This window comes from Sinocyclocheilus anshuiensis, unplaced genomic scaffold (assembly GCF_001515605.1).
Source record: "Sinocyclocheilus anshuiensis isolate Anshui unplaced genomic scaffold, SAMN03320099.WGS_v1.1 scaffold38, whole genome shotgun sequence".
Lineage (NCBI taxonomy): Eukaryota > Metazoa > Chordata > Actinopteri > Cypriniformes > Cyprinidae > Sinocyclocheilus > Sinocyclocheilus anshuiensis.
Genome location: NW_015544213.1, coordinates 2,554,843 through 2,570,558, shown reverse-complemented (window position 1 = coordinate 2,570,558; position 15,716 = coordinate 2,554,843). Strand labels below are relative to the sequence as shown.

General features: G+C 38.4%; 1 long non-coding RNA gene across 1 annotated transcript in view; it reads right to left on the bottom strand.

Annotated features, from left to right (window-relative positions):
* Nucleotides 1-13,934: 13,934 nt before the first annotated feature.
* The window catches only part of LOC107697186 (uncharacterized), a 2,619-nt gene continuing 837 nt past the window's right edge, over nt 13,935-15,716 (bottom strand). Inside the window, exons 2-3 of the long non-coding RNA XR_001635168.1 lie at nt 14,358-14,514; nt 13,935-14,089 (exon numbers count right to left, since the gene is read on the bottom strand). This is a non-coding gene — a long non-coding RNA (uncharacterized LOC107697186). The remainder of the gene's footprint in view (nt 14,090-14,357; nt 14,515-15,716) is intronic.

Sequence of the window (15,716 nt, the reverse complement as noted above, 5' to 3'; positions counted from 1 at the left end):
GCATTAATATTTTTATTATATTGTAATCAGTTGTCCTATCAATGACATTGTTTTTAATCACATTCATTAAACGCAGTTTACTTAATATGAAATAACATTTCATTCTGTTCTGTGTGATTTCTGCTGCCAACCCGTTTTGAAGGATTACATATTGTTAAACAAGACTACACTTTAAAACCTTAAAATGTATAACATTTCTGTAATCGTTTAATCATTAGTTATCATTTAATATTTTTGCCATGGGACGCAAAAAGCATTTTTTCAAGCATGCTGTGACTTACACTAGAACCATGAAATACACCAAAAACGAAAAAGAAATATATTTTTTTCATATGTTGTAATTCATATCTTCAGAATTCATATGATCGTGAGGAACAGACCCAAATTAAAGTCTTTTTTTCAGCAATCTTCATCTCCTTCCTCAAGAGCGACCGTAAGTGTCAAAACCTGCACTGACGTGCTTGTTACAAATTAAAAAATTGCTCCTTTCTGAAGCTTTACAACAGGTTTTACGGCAGTGAAATAAAATGCTCATTGGCTCTCGTCTGTGTCATCACATCTCTCACTGCTTATCAGTTTTCTGATATGTATCATAGTAATGAAGTGCCTACAGCAATTTCAGTTGCTGCTGAACATTCTTTATTTTCTTTGAGATTTTTTAGATTTTTTACTGAAAAGATTGCTGGCATTTGATCTTCATTTGTTCCTCTTTGTTCTAGTTCTTTGGTTGACTTTTCAGTTTCTTCAGCTACCTTGTGCAGCTTTCACAGTCGGTGTCTCTCTCTCTCGGAGTTAAGGGAAGTAGTGATGCAGACGAAAACGTCAACTTATGATGCTGTTCCCTCTGACTTTCTTAAAGGGGCTTTTGATACAATTGGTCCTAGTATTCAAGTAATTATTAATTCTTGCTTAGTTTCTGGCACTGTCCCTGCGTTTTTGAAGCATGCAGTTGTCCAGCCATTGCTTAAAAAACCCAATGCTAATATTAATTGCTTGAATAACTATTGTCCTATTTCAAAACTCCCATTTCTTTCAAACGTTCTGGAAAGAGTTATTCTGTCACAGTTGCTTCCTTTTTTAAACTTAACTCATATACTTGAACCTTTTCAATCAGGTTTCACTACCAACATTTATCATTGTTGAGCTGCAGGTAGTTATTTGACATCCAGCTTTTAATATCCTCAAGACTCTCTCATTGAGAGGCTGCAGAGAATCTCGGGATTTTAATGGAAGATACAGCTGATTTCTGATATGTATCATAGTAATGAAGTGCCTACAGCAATTTCAGTTGCTGCTGAACATTCTTTATTTTCTTTGAGATTTTTTAGATTTTTTACTGAAAAGATTGCTGGCATTTGATCTTCATTTGTTCCTCTTTGTTCTAGCTCTTTGGTCGACTGTTCAGTTTCTTCAGCTACCTTGTGCAGCTTTCACAGTCGGTGTCTCTCTCTCTCGGAGTTAAGGGAAGTAGTGATGCAGACGAAAACGTCAACTTATGATGCTGTTCCCTCTGACTTTCTTAAAGGGGCTTTTGATACAATTGGTCCTAGTATTCAAGTAATTATTAATTCTTGCTTAGTTTCTGGCACTGTCCCTGCGTTTTTGAAGCATGCAGTTGTCCAGCCATTGCTTAAAAAACCCAATGCTAATATTAATTGCTTGAATAACTATTGTCCTATTTCAAAACTCCCATTTCTTTCAAACGTTCTGGAAAGAGTTATTCTGTCACAGTTGCTTCCTTTTTTAAACTTAACTCATATACTTGAACCTTTTCAATCAGGTTTCACTACCAACATTTATCATTGTTGAGCTGCAGGTAGTTATTTGACATCCAGCTTTTAATATCCTCAAGACTCTCTCATTGAGAGGCTGCAGAGAATCTCGGGATTTTAATGGAAGATACAGCTGAGAATCATCTGCATAAAAATTAAAAGAGATTTTATATTTCCTTATGCTATTACCAAGTGGAAGCATACGTATACAGATTAAAGAGTAACGGCCCCAAAATGGACCCCTGAGGGACCCCATAGAGAAGAGATGCAGATGATGAGATAAACTGGCCAACAGACACTGAAAATGACCTGAATTTCAGATACGACTCAAACCAGCTAAGTGCTGTACCCTTTATGCCCACTACCAACAATTGCGGACTGATGACAGCTCACTCAGGGCGGGTCTGAGGTAAGACGCCAGTCCAGTCTGCACTGAAACGCTACTCTCAATCAAACTATCATGGGAGGGGCCTGTTTTTGTGATGTCACACAGACAGGCATCTGAGATCGGCTCGATTTGAGAAAGGGGTAAAGATTTTAGTAGACAAAAAAAAAAAACTGGGTGGATTTTTTATCATTATAGGATGGTTGTGTACACACACTGCCAACACACATTTCAGTTCAAATAACTTGTAAAAGTGCATGTAGCATCCGATGATCCCTTTAAGGGATCAAAAAATTTAAATAGTTTATCGATAAAATGCCAAGTGCGTTTATACAAATATCTCTGTGATATAAAAGATTTGTAAATATTTTATGTTTTTTAGCTGTAAAGAATAGGGAGGTAATGATTAACCGTGAGCCGGTTGAAAATCAAATATATGTGACGATTCAAATCGGTTGAGATGTCAAATGAATCGCGATACAATTGGAGTAGGAGTTTATATGAATGTATCTCTGAGGGGAACTGACTGTCTTTAGAAAAGTTTACGTGGTATTTTCTTTTCATCTTGCCTCTGAACAATGCATATTAAAGTAGCGTTCATAAGCGCAGCTCTACTTTGTTTTCAAATAATAATGGGATTTCAGACGTTCCAGGTAACATGCTGACAGCACACTGATCTATGTGAAGTATGTACAATATGCTTTGCAGCTCTTTTTTTCTTTTGTTACAGAAAAAATGCAGAATGCACAGATTCCTCTGAACCAACCTGGACTCATTGTTTATACATAGGTGTAACATCTACAAAAGCATATGTCATGTTTTTCTTTATTGTATTTAGTTAGCAGTCAAATACAGAGCAAAAACACAGAGCATTGTGTAACAGTTTAGGGAATGTGAGAAAGAACTACTACTAATAATAAATATCATGTATAAGCATACATTGTGTCTGTTCTTTTCATGTCATATGTTTAAGAATGGTGTGTGAAAGCATCCAAAATGTCATAATCCACAGTGTTGCGTTAATCATGTTTAACCTTTGAAAATCTTATTCAAAAGTGTTTTTCTAATTTTACAAGTATACATACTGTACAGTGAAACCATTTCTGATCTTCAACATTCTTGGGCAGGGATTCCCAAACAACCTAATTTCCTAATCCTAATTCCCAACTCCTCCTGAGATTAATATCTTCTGAGATATTAATAGTAACACTAATTTAAGAACACACTTTCATGTTCACAGTTCTCTGATGTTGGTTAATAGTAACATGACGTTTAGTAAGTAAGGTTTTAGTAAGTCTTTTATTTTGACTCTTTATAGCGAATTAAAAACATAAAAATTCTATTGTAGATTATATAAATATTAGTTACATTCATTAAATGTTACTATGACAAGTACAGAAGTAATTGCTTTATGAATATAACTCAAATTGAAAAGACAAGGAAACTTTCAAAACAACACGTGTATGTGGAATAAAGCAATGCAAAATTGCAATGCAAAATGATTAACATTTTAACTACAAGAAAACATTTTCTTCTCAGTAGCTTGTATATGTAACAGAAACACTGGCTATATACAAAATAAACAAGAAATTAAGAATGACACCGGATACTCAAACAGACTAACTTATAATGAAGATATATTAACAAAATAATCTTTTAGAAGGGCCTCATCTATTAATTTTGCCTGGGGCCCCTACTTCATCTTGGTTCGCCTCTGGTCAAAACAATGCATAGTTTGTGTAATATGATAAATCATCTGAGCTGTTCTGCCTGATTGATCACAGGCACACAGCAGAGCAAACAAGAAGAATAACCTGCGCTAACCCAGGCTAATATAGCATTTTACTCTTTGATGTGTTAACTTGTTATTTCATTTGTGAGACTCAAATTTTTGTTTGTAGTAGCCTACCTAGTTGTCACTGATGACTAGTACAGCAGTGCTTGAAATAAACGTCTAGGCCTACAAATGTATCTGTGGCCTAATAGTAAACTTCCTCATTGTCTTCCTGCAGAAAGAACAGCTTTACTAACCGTTTTCTGGGGATTTGGGACAGCATCCAAATTCCACCATGTAGTGTTGGTGTGTGGGTAATTTGAAAACCACCCATGTTCTCATGTTTTAATAAAATAAATGCTATCATAAGCTGCAGTTTCATGGTTTGTGTGGGGAAGACGCATTAGGGGGACGATAGAATAAAGTGGAACTTATCACAGCATGTGGTAGTTGGATGAAGTTGTAATGCCTGTCAACATTCTTGATTAGTTACTGGTAACCAACAAACATCAGAAGAATTCATGTCGTTAAAATCATTTTGAGTTTCTCATTAAAATCATTTTGAGTTTCTCAATCACTTTGCATGTTCTACATACTTGACTTAGATCAGTGTGCTGCTAGCGCCTTCCCTGAAACCACATTATTATTTAGAAATACGTTTGATCTGTCACACACTTGATCAGGAAGTAAGACTAATTCATTGTCTGGGAAAGACTGTCAGATTTAATGAAACTCTTTTTGCCTTTGAAGTGATTTGCAAGAAAACAAAGCTGCAGAACAGGTCTGTGACAGTTGGAGAAGGCTGTCTGTTTGCACTCCAATTTACAGTATCTCATTGGCAACGCTGTGGCAGATAAGGATATAATTTTGTCAGTATAAACAGATGTTTTTGAACCTCATATAACACAAAACATCCCATAAATTGTCAATTTCTCTGTTGTTAGCCTTGAACACTTCAAGTCTGTAAAAATAGGCCCCAATGTACTGTTGTCAGGTGTGTGTGAGTGTGTGTGTGTGTGTGTGTGTGTGTGTGTGGTTTCACGCATCACACACCCGAGCCGCTGTATTCCCCGCCGAGCCGTGTGTGTGTGTGTGTGTGTGTGTGTGTGTGTGTGTGTGTGTGTGTGAAATCACGTACTGTCTGAGTAGGTACTACATTAGAATTTGAACTTATTTTGTGAACATTAAAAAAGTATGTTCTATATAGTATGAATATGGGTACCATGGATGAATTTGGAATATACTAACTCGCCATGTTGTTACTATCGCGTGACCTACCAGCGTCAGTTGTGTCGCTTCACTGCCATTCATAAATCCTCTCCCGTGGCCTCATGGGATAGTAAAGTGTCCATCGACTGCGCACTTCAGAATCCCGGCAGAAGTAGTAGGTCATCCGGGTACTTTTCATCTACAGTATAGTAGAGAAGTATTCGATTTCGAATGCAGCGTGTCTTCAGTTCCTGTCTTCTTGGTTACTGATTATGCACTTGTTTGTATCCTAGGTTACTGACAGACACCCCTGACTTAGGAAAACAGATCTTATTTTCACTAATACTTTTTGAGGACTGCTTACTTCCACTCAGAACAAAATCAATAATATCTGTATCTCTTAAAGTTGGTGTGAAATGAATATTCACCCTATTTATTTTGTAAATGCATGTTTTAAATCTTATTGTGAAAGATTCATCCATGTCTAAAAAATGTAAACCTTGTAATGTTAAATAAAAATGCCACATTTTGATCTTCCAGTGAAAACTACAGATGCTACACATTTTGTCATTGCAACTTTAATTACACTGAATGCTCAGGCATGTACCCGAGGCACTGATATATTTGCTACACAAAATAAATGCAATATAGCTAGATCTAAATTCGGATCATTTATACAATCATTATATATGTTAAATCATTAAGGCATGGCATAACAATATGACTTTCTGTAAAGCTGGTTTGAAACTCTATATATGGTGAAAGAATACATTTGATTTGACTCTTTAATATCTAAGGTACTAGTAACTAACAACATCCTTCAGAAAATGAAAGCATTCGTGTCTTTGGAACTACTTTGAGTTTTCCAGTCACTCCTGTTTCAAGGAATCTTTGCATTCTACATTCTTTCGATTGCAAAAAAAAGATATACCAAGCATACATATACTTTAAATAGATCAGTGAGCTGTTAGTGACTTCTCTGAAAAGAATTCATGTCATTACAATCATTTTGAGTTTCTCAATGACTTCCTTGTAAAACAAAAAAAAGAGCGCCCAAGCATGTTATACAGTACATACTTGACACTGATCAGTGTGCTGTCAGAGCCTTCCCTGAAATGATCATTATTTGGATGTGCTTTTGATCAGTCACACACTTAATCAGGAAGTAACGCTAATAAATTGACTGTAGTGTGACTGTTGAATTTTAATGAAAATGTTATTGACTTGGTAGTGATTTACAAGAAAACAAAGTTGAATGTATAATGCTATCCTTTCTTTGCTGAACGGGTCTGTAATACCCGGAAAAGGCTATCTGTTAGCTTTCACATTGGCCCTTTGATTAGAACACATGCTTTGACACATTGAACTGTGGTGCATGGAAGCTGTGGGTGTGAATCAGTTGAAAATGCACAAGAATGAAATATGAAAAAACATACCATTGGGCCCTTCCCTACAAGTAACTTGTAAGCTAAAAATCTGATCTTAAAACTTTGTTTAATTTGTGTTTTTCTCCACTTTGAACTGTTTAGTTGTTGTAGGTATTTTGCTATGTCAGTTTTAGTTGATGTGTTGCTTTTGGTCTTTTATTTTATAGGATAGTGGAGGTAAGTCAGAAAAGGTAAGTGAGAATGAGAATGGCATCAGCATGAATGAGAACAGACTCACAGTAACACCAGCAGTGCTTTTGTTTCTTTTGGAATTTACTATGACAAAAAAAAATTAATTAAATAAATAAAGTGTGTAAAATGGTAATGCATGCTAAATCACATTTTATTTGCTGTTTCCTTTCAGCTAAATACAACTGTTATTAAAAACATAATGAACATGTATATAGTAGACTGATGAAGCCAGTTTATTGGGGATTACTGTGGGAATATTTAGAAGGAAATGAAAAGAAAAGACCAGAGTGATTCTCCTCTCAAAACTTCATGCCTTTCTGACATCTGAACATGTGGCTGTTACCACAAATACTCTCTTCCCTACAGCGACATCAAAGTTGTCAAACCTGAAGTGTGTTCTGTTTCATTCTGACTTGATAAAAATAAAAAAAAACTATCAAAAATAAATAGAGCAGTCCACAGGGATGATTGAAAGATACAACTACACATAACTTAAGTTCAGCTTTCAAATCTAACAAAATATTTGTATTTATTTGTATTTTTGTACAGAAATTGTGTTTTTCTGAGTTTCAAATGAAGATAAGCTGCTGAAATTATGATTTTACTACATTTGCCTGGCATGATCATTACTATGGAAAGATGTATGAAGGTCAAGTTTCAATTATGTGTCCGTTTATTCTTTCTGTGCCTCTGATGCTCGTTCAAAAAGTGTGCTGGATTTAAAGTGATCCACCGCCATCTGATCATTTGACTTCAAGTGTCTTTAAGTTTGTTCTAAGTATGCTTTCTGTATAAATGTTTACAAATGTGACACGCTTCAAGATCTTTTTTCTTTTTTTGGTAAAGTTTTTTATCAGGTCCAGATTTTTCCAACACTATCTCACGGCCAACAGACCAATTTAGAGTAGACGTCACAGTTACGTCACTTGCAGCTGACACGGCCCGGCCCTTCGCACAACCACCGTAGCACACGAAAAGCTGGTCAGATTGCCGAAAGTTGGCCGAACAGTTAATGTAAATCCTCAAAGCCCTGACAAATGGATGCTAAAGGCTCGAATGGTGGCTGTGAAAGAGCTCTTAACACCACCCTTAGGTCCCAGAGCGGGACTGAAGGCGGACGTGGGGGATGCAATCTTCCCGCTCCCTTAAGAAAACTCACCCCAGCGCGTGCCTACCGATCGATTGCCCGCCCAGCGAGTGTGTGGGCGGCGGCTCTGCACTGCTCTGAGGCGGGGCGAGCGGCACCGTATTGACTGAGTGAGGAGGAAATAGCTCTTTTTGTGAGAATGTATGCATTTTTATTGAATGAACATCCAACACACAAACATTTGAAAACATGAACTTGTGGCGCTTGGGAGCCAGGCCGCTCACGCACTCTCCTCCTCTCTTCAGACCGTCAGGATGACGGCTTAGCCGCCGGCGGTGGGCGAGAGTCACGTCGCGGGCTCCTCTGCTGGCCATGGCGTTTCCTCCCATGACCCCACGCCTTCCTCCGGAAATCCGGCTCCTGGCGAGGAGCAGTAACGTTAGCCGTCACCGCTGCGGTCGCTGGCCTGGGGTTATCCCTCCGCTGGGAAGAGCCAGGTGCCGACGAGGATCTGGATCTCGCCGTCTGCTGCTGGAAAGCGCGCCTCGGCATCACGTGACTCATGGCTTTGGCGCGCTTTTGAGCCTCCGCGAAGCGCTCAGTAATGGACTCCACGGCGTTACCAAAAAGGCCGGAGGGAGTCACAGGAGCATTCAGCAGCACTTTACGGTCAGCATCCTTGAGGTCAGCTAGGTTTAACCAAACGAAGGACGACCATAAAAGCCCATGAAACGCCATCAGTGCGAAGTCCGTCGCCGCATGCAGATCCTTAATGGCCTCTGCCGTGAGGGCTCCGCCCTCCGCAGATCCTTAATGGCCTCTGCCGTGAGGGCTCTGCCCTCCGCTGCCTGCAGGAGCTTCGCCTGAAAAACCTGCAGCACTGCCATGGCGTGCAGCGCGGAAGCCACCTCGCCATCAGACGCATACGCTTTATTGGCAAGGTGGCTGGTAGTCCTGCACGGCTTTGAGGGGAGGCTGATGTCTGAGCCTAGGGTCTTGGCTGCTGCAGGACACAGGTGCGCAGCGACGGTCTCCTCGACTGGGGGAGAGCGCACGTACCCGTGGGCCTCCGCCCCATCCACGTGCGAAAAAATGGCCTGTGTGGCAGAGTGGATGCGCTGATTGGGGCACAGACCATGTTTTCACCAGCTGCTCATGTACGTCGGGGAAAAAGGGGACCGACGTCCTCGAGTCAGCTTTCCGGGTGGACCTGAAATACCAGGAGTCAAGCTTACTCCTGGCAGGCTCCTCTGGAGGACTCCAGGTAAGCTCCAACTCCTGGACAGCCCTTGACAGAACCCTCATGAGCTCCTCCTGGAGGTCTGGGGGCCCCATGCTGTCCGGCTGATCGGACTCCGATCCCGCCCAATCCTCCCTCTCCGAGGCCGAGATGGACATCGAGTCATCCCTCTCCTCCTGGCTAAAGGATACAAACTCTGCGATGTTGGAAGGAGGGCGGAAGCAGTCCTCGGGGAGTGAGACCGGGGAACGGGGCGACCGTTGGGGTTGTTGGAGCGACAAGACGACGCTCCTGTCACCGGGAGGGCTCACCAGCGGCACGCTGGCGGCAGTGGGCCTCATCCCGAATAGGCCGCGAGCCACATCGCGGCGGGTCCGGAGTACGCGGGCCGGAAGGTCCGCGCAATGCCCGCAGTTGGACTCGTCCAGCGCCGCCTCGGCGTGGGCCAGGCCCAGGCAGGCGACGCAGTAGTCGTGCTGATCCGGCGGCTCTATCGGTCCCGCGCAGATCTTGCAGATTGTTGCCATAGTGAATTCAACAGGTGAAGTAGAAGATTCTGACGTAATTGTCGCGTGCAATGCGTGTCGAGCTCGTCAGTATTTGCATGTGATTTGCATACTTCGCGTCAATTGGTCAGTCATTTGGACTGGCGGGAGCCAATAGGACTTCAGGAAAGGTTGGAAGGGAAGGAGTTCGCATAACGGAGAAATATCTCTGTGATGTCTCGTGAAAGCTCGAGAGGGAACTGTTATGATTACTCTACTTTTAAAGATGACGAGTTGTTTTTCCTTATTAGAATTGTGAGATATAATCTCGGAATTGCGAGAATAAAGTCAGAATTTTGAAATATAAAATCAAGTTTACCTTTTTTTATTCTTTTATTCCATGGCTCCATAGACTGCCACTTGAAAACCGTCATTTTCTGCCTCCAGATAGGCTCCGCCCACAACAAACGTCATCCCTGTTTCGGATCTGTAAAGACTATCCCACTCTCTAACGTCAATTTCGTTGAATAACAGTGCTTATCGCTGGGTGACAAGCTCTTGTAATATGCGGAGAACATTTTGAAAATGACATCTAATCAATATAATTTATAATCTTTTTAAACCTAACTATTTTGTACCCTATCCGTGAAATTCTCTAGCCATAAAAGCTATCTCTCCCGGGTTTTCTGCAACCATGATGCGCCCGCATCCTGAATGTTTACAAACCTATAATTGGTCTATTCTTACGTGTTTTACGAGGTGGCTAATTCGTACGAATTTGTATGACCTCACTCGTACGATTTTGTACGATTTCTGTGACGGGTAAATTTGGGGCGGGGTTACGTGTGGTCCTTCGTACGAATTCATACGAATTTGCCAACTCATAAAATACGTACGATTTTTTTTTTCACAAATCATATAAATTTATACGAGTGAGGTCGTACAAATTCGTACGAATTAGCCACCTCATAAAATATGTAAGAATTGCCGTGAGATCGGGCTGGATTTTTCATCCCCACCAATTTATACATCACACGATGTTAATGTATTCAGTGTCACTACAATTCTCAAACCATGTTTGCCTACTGCTCCACAGCTCTGACAGCATATTAATTTTCATGATACAGCATTATAACATTTTTATGTTATACAAAATATCCATTGTCCTATATCTGTTTGGGGCTGCTGTGTGTCATATGACACACAGCAGCCACAAACAGATATAGGCTTATGTCTCTTCTGAAAAAGAAACACACAACAAAAAATAAAAAATAAAACCATCACAGAAAATTGTAATGATTCCACAACAAATAATATTACAAACAATCAATTTTGAACCAAGTTTTTAACAAGCCACCCAGAACCGCCCCTGATTGTAAGGTATACATTTTACTAGTTTATGCATTTCCTGAGAATCAAACCTTGGCATTGCCAGCACCAGGGGCGTAGTGTCTGGGTATGCACGTGCATATGGGCCCGGGCTGATTGGGGGCACACACGAGGGGGACCATTTAATTAAAACGAGGGAACGAATTCTTAATAAATATATTGTCTGCATGTCATGTGCAGGGCTCTGTAATTTCTTGTGTGCATTTGTTATATTGCTGTCGTAGAACTACGTAATTTTTTTAAACTACTTGCAAACGCTGCATTGCCATGGCCAAATAAAATAATAATTAATAATTGGTAGCTAGCTAGTTTAAAAGACTGTATCACATATAGCTTCTGCGACACCTGCACAGGTTTAATTCTCTTTCTTTAGGGGTGGGGGGGGGGTTCCTTTCTTTCTTTCTTTCTGTCTTTTTGCGTTTTGTGCGGCTGTGCCAAGAGTGTGTTTGCATTATTGCATTAAGTAATTTAATAAATATGGCAGCGTTTTAGTGCCATGATATTTTTAGAATTAAGTCAAAATTACCAGATTAAGAAAGTTTTGTTATATTGCGTGAATAAAGTTAATCAATGTGTTTTATTGACTATTTTCGAAACACTGATTGATCGACCGATTAGGCTACATGAGACATTTGTTAAGTTGTTCTGATTTTTTTCAACATGTCTTCTGATATTCATTCATGTTTATCTTGTGCTGGAACTAACAGAAAAATAGATGATTCATTCACGTGCCGCTTGAACTGGTGGCCGTACAAATGTTTTTGCATATGGGCCCGGGGCTGACTTGCTACACCACTGGCCAGCACCATGCTCTACTGTTTGAGATACAGGAATACATATTTTTAGGAATACTGCATATACAGTAAAAGTGGTGTGAGACTGTAATATAAAGCACAATTTATTGATGTTTCCTTTCATCTGTATAAAACTGGTGTTAAAAAACTAAATGAACACAAACTGCTGTGTGTGTACTTTGAAGAAGTGTATGTATAGATTGATGAAGCCAGTTTATTAGGGATTAATAAATGTAAATGTAATGTTCAGTTTTGTAACACTAGATTCTGTGGGTACATTTAGAAGGAAATGAAATGAAAAGAGCAGAATGACCCTTATCTCTCAACTTCATGCCTTTACTTAATATGTGAAAGTATGTGATTTCTGACATCTGAACATGCCAACGGCTGTTACCACAAATACTCATATTAATGCTATATAAAGCATTCAAGTTCATTGGGCTTTTAGTTAAAATAGGTCCTTTATTTAATATATATATATATATACTGTATATATAATTTTTTTTTAATAATTTACCATTGCCCTTATTTATTTAAATGCTTAATGTTGGGGTTAAATAACTATACTCGTGCATGTTCTACACTGAAAAATAACTACAAAAAAGTAACACATATTAAATGTGATCTTATTACTTAGTCTTTTATTTATTGTACATTTGTCTCCATCTTGTGGACAATCTTCACAGCAAAAAAAAAACAAAACATATTTTTATCAATTTGACTAATTATAAATGTCAGGAAAGTACTTTGAACGTTTCAATGGGAAAAAAACGAGAATTTCAATGGTAAAACAACAATAACAACAACAAAACGTAATGAATGTATCTAGTGGACTTTAGATATGGCAATCTTTCTTTGTCAACTGATTACAAAAGTGTGTTTGAGATCTCCCAGGCCAAAAAAGGTAAGAAAGTGACAGAGACTATTTTAGTCTTAAAGGAACAGGCACATGGGTAATTGGATTTTGGTTGGGTTAGGTTTTTGGAAAGGGGAGTGGGTTAAGGTTATGGTTTAGGCTAATGACAATAAAAAAGTAGCAACTGAAGACACCTTAAGTCAAGTCAAGTCACCTTTATTTATTTAGCGCTTTATCCAATACAAATTGTGTCAAAGCAGCTTTACAGTGTTAAACAGAAAAAACATGTGCTGATAATGCAAAAGGACAATAGAAAACAGTCATTTTTTTCAGTTAATGTTGGTTCATTGTTGATTCAGTGATGTCATCATCCAGCTCAGTTCAGTTCTCTTCAAATAGTGTCTGTGCAGTCAAGTCAACAATATTGTCAGAAATTGTGTCCCCAACTAAGCATCCATCGGTGACAGAAATTGAGAAAAAAACCTTGGGAGAAACCAGGCTCAGTCGGGGGGCCGGTTCTCCTCTGGCCAGACAAAACCAGCATGGTGTGGTTTAATTCCAGGCTGCAACGCAGGTCAGATTGAGTATTTATTTAAAGTACTTATTAATATAATATATACAAACCTGTTTGGATAATTAAATCATTCCTATCTCAAGTATTATCAAGGTTACTACTAATGAGTTTGTTTTCTAAACAGTATACAGAGGGTTATAATGTGTTACAGAACAGACTGACATGAATCAAGAAAACAAATAAAAATTAAACAAATGATGATTACATGGATAAAATTAAGATATGAATCTCTTCAACATCTACCTAAATTGTTCACATACTGTATGATGGGATTTACTGTAATTGACAGTTTGTCAAGCATTTAAAATGAATCTATATCGATATATGAAAGATATGAAATGAAATCACAATCTTCTTTTCTTGGAAATGAAAAGATCCACTTCGTTCCTACTCCTAACTCTCAGACACTGAAGAATTTTGGCCTGCTATATAGTAATAAAAAAATAGACAATTATCCTAGAACTAATTTATTTTTATTTTTTTTACTGTTTAGGACCTGGTTGGCATTTGTTGTGCTGAAATAAGTTGAAACATGATTTGTTTCATTGTCTGTAATTCTCCCTCCTTTTTTTGGGCACTGTGTGTCTCATACTTTGGTGTTAAACTGTTACAGCTTGCCTCACTATTGTGGATTATGATATGTAATGAAGATTTCACTATATGCTAAGGTTTGGGCTTTTCTAGAAATGTTCTCTGTTAGAAGGCCAGTATTAAATAGTAAAAAAAGAGAACACAAACACATTGCAGTGTTCATAATTTATTCAATGGAAATAAACAACATTTCTTTTCCACGTGAATGAACATTTTATATTATTCAAGGAGAGATTATCAGTTTGTGACTTGACTCAAAAGTGATGGTCTCATGACACTGAGCGATGCAGTGAGCTGCAGGGGGTGCCATGCTCCTGGAAAGAGAGAGAGAAAGATCTTGATATAGATCTTAGTAGGTATTTACCATTTTGTTTCTGTAATTATGATTCAAAAATGTATTTTATATTATTAATCATTGCAAGGATTCTCATGATTGTGTGCCAACACTGACACTCTAACACAGACTGAACAAAAACCATGCAATTACTACAAATTATTTTATTAAAAAATGTAAAACTTTCCTGCATCTTTCAGGCAATTATAGAATAAATAACATTTAATTAGTTTTATCTAAATACTTACTATTTCGTTGGTCAAGACACACTTTCTCTCCTGGCGTTGCTTAAAAGTAAAATTATTGCTTTCCTTGCTTTACTGCAGGTATGGTTTGTAATTTGGGAAGAGAGATCATCTGAATGTAACTTGATCCAAAAGTGACGAATGCAGTGTGAAGGTCATTCTTTTTCCCAGCATGAACGAGAGAGAGAGAGAAGAAGAGAGAAACAGAAACAGGAGAGAGAGAAATGGTTATATCTTGAAACAGATCTTTACACTTATTAATCATTTTATTGAATGTTCTTCTGATGGATAATCAATAGAATTGAAAACACCTAAATCTTAAACTTTTTATTTAATATAACCTGTTTGGGTAAATTAAACTATTTCCTTAAGTATTTTTAATTTAAATGTTACTAATGAGATAACAGGTCTTTTTCTAATGTGTTTTCACAAGTTACAAAAGCAGCTGAATGCTGACAAACCAGATTCACATGAATTAAGCAGATGGCAGTTGGCACAAATTCTTATGCTTAAATGGATAAAAATAAGATATAAACCTCTGGAACATCTGTCTAAATTATTCACTTATGGTAAGGATTTGCTGTATTAACAGCTACAGTCCTGAAGCATTTCATATGAATTGACATGAAAGATATGAAATTATATAAGCTTCTTTCCTTGGAAGTGATTTACAAGAAATGTAGCACACAGGTAGGGATTGCACAATGCTAGCTTTTATCACTCCTTACAAAGAACGTCCTGCTCTCACAGTCATCTTTGTGCTTTTGCAATCAACAAAATCAAATTGGGAAAGTCAGTTAAGATACAGTATATTTGGCATACAACAGTCATCGCAGTTGTATGCAGTTACAACCTACTATTGGGAATGATATAATGAAGTTTTCATTGAAGGCTGAGATTTGAGTCCTTTCTAGATTTACTGCCTATTCCAGAAAATAATTCAGTTAGAAGGACAGTGTAGTTTCACTGACAGGGAGGCCTTAGTGTGCTGGAGAACAATACCTGAAAGGGTTAGTTCACCCAAAAATGAAAATTCTGTCATTAATTACTCACCCTCATGTCATTTCAAACCCGTAAGACCTTCGTTCATCTTCGGAACACAAATTGAGTTATTTTTGATGGAATCTGAGAGCTGTCTGTCCCTGCATAGACAGCAACGCAACTGAAATGTTCCCAAGTCCAGAAACAAGCAAGGAGATCGGTAAAATAATCCATGTGACATCAGTGGTTCAACCGCAATTATACGAAGCTACGAGAATGCTTTTTGTGCGCAAAAGAAAAAAAAACGACTTTATTCACAGACAGACAGACATCTTGTCTGTCTTATTAAAATAACGCCAGATCTGTTTCCTACATTGTTGC